Source organism: Petaurus breviceps, unplaced genomic scaffold, assembly GCF_028583685.1.
Source record: "Petaurus breviceps papuanus isolate PSGF00001 unplaced genomic scaffold, PetGlider_PUasm1.0 224, whole genome shotgun sequence".
Lineage (NCBI taxonomy): Eukaryota > Metazoa > Chordata > Mammalia > Diprotodontia > Petauridae > Petaurus > Petaurus breviceps.
This window is the reverse complement of record NW_027185887.1, coordinates 9,251,518-9,253,200: the sequence shown is the minus strand read 5'-3', so window position 1 is coordinate 9,253,200 and position 1,683 is coordinate 9,251,518. Positions and strand designations below refer to the sequence as shown.

The 1,683-nt window shown below is 39.5% G+C and overlaps 1 pseudogene; it reads left to right on the top strand.

Annotated features, from left to right (window-relative positions):
* The window catches only part of LOC138166497 (centrosomal protein of 97 kDa-like), a 25,846-nt pseudogene that overhangs the window by 11,509 nt on the left and 12,654 nt on the right, over window positions 1–1,683 (top strand).

The window sequence follows — 1,683 nt, the reverse complement described above, 5'->3', positions numbered from 1 at the left end:
CTACAAAATGGCATCACGAACAGGATCTGCAGAGTAAAAGGAAAGTAAGTAAAGTAAGCTTGTTAACCCAAAAAAAAAAAAACTGATTCTTCAAGGAATCTTACTTGTCTCACTTAATACTGCCTTCCCTCTGTGATCATCTCCAGTTTATTCTGTGTACATAGTTGTTTGCATATTATCCTCTTCATTAGATTATGAACTCCTTTAGAGCAGGAACTGTCTTGGCCATACTTTGTATCTCCATCACCTAACATGGTGCCTAGCACATAATAAATGTCTGTTAAGGTGATTTAACTAAAATGACACAAAGAAAACACTTTTGTGTTGCATGACAGGGTTATTCAGTGCTTACTCCAAATCTTGCACATGCTTGTCTTAAGTTTCTGTGGAATATATCAGCACAAGTTGCCTACTTTTAGAATTTCATGTTTTTCTCTAAGTATAGATTTAGACTTTTTTAAGAAGTTCAAAAAGATTGTTTAAAATAGTGTTGATACAGTTTATTTGATTATCAGAGTTTAATGTGCTAATCTTTTTATTTCATGTAAATTAATTTTCTATTGCCAACATTTTAGGTGTGTGGATGTTGGGGGTGTAAAGGGAGATTTGGAGGAAGGACACTCACCAGGCATTCCAACTAATCAGTCACAGTACTGCATTAATCCGTCTGTCCATCAAGGAAATATTGCTGTTTAACTGAAACATTCCGGTGCTGTACTAAATGTCTTCTAGAATGTTAATTTAGCTGACCACAAAAGATAATGTTGACTTGTGAAACAAGGGAGGGACTATGTTAACTTGATTTTGCAATAACTGGGTACTACAAAAATGAGGAATTTAACCATTAACATAGATTTCCTGATTGTAGAACTAGTTTAATACAGTGATTATATATTTTATTGTAAAGCTATCTAAATTCAATCTTATCAGGGCAGCCAGGTAGCACAGCAAGTAAGAGCACCGGCCCCAGAGTCGGGATAATCTGGGATCGAATCCAAGCTCAGACACTTAGCACCCACCCAGAAACACCTGGCCATGTAACCTTGAGCAATTTACTTAACCCCAATTGCTTAGGGGCAGCCAGATGGCACAGTGAGTAAGAGCACCAGCCCCAGAGTCGGGATGACCTGGGATCGAATCTGGGCTCTGATACTGTAGCAGCAAGCGCCCCAAGCGTCCTCAGGGTTTGCCACCAATACAGGTTCTTGGATCTGCTTTGTTAAAGGAAAGCAACTCAAAATGGGTTAACAAGCTTACTTTAATCAGTCAGACATATATCGTTTACCTTGTTCAGGAGAAAAGGTCAGCACCCTGAACCTCAAAGTATACAGGCATAATTATCAAGACAGAAACATCAAGTAGACAGATTTCCAAACTGTCCAACCATTACATCCATACCCAGTCAACATCTGGGTTTCCACATTCTGGGTTTTTCAAAGCCGGGGGACTCTCAACAACAGCTTCCCAGAATTCAGATCAAATCACAGAACACTTCTCAAAGTGAGCCCCCAAAACAAAGCTACACATCAGGGCTTATATAGCCTTCTCCTGGCTCAGAGAATGTAACAACCTTATTGACTCACTGGCTAATCAAAAAGTATCTACTGAAAAACAAGCCTTCCACCCCAGGCTCCAGGTGCATGTTAGCCTAGGGGCAGGGAAGATCTTTAAAATTTACATTCG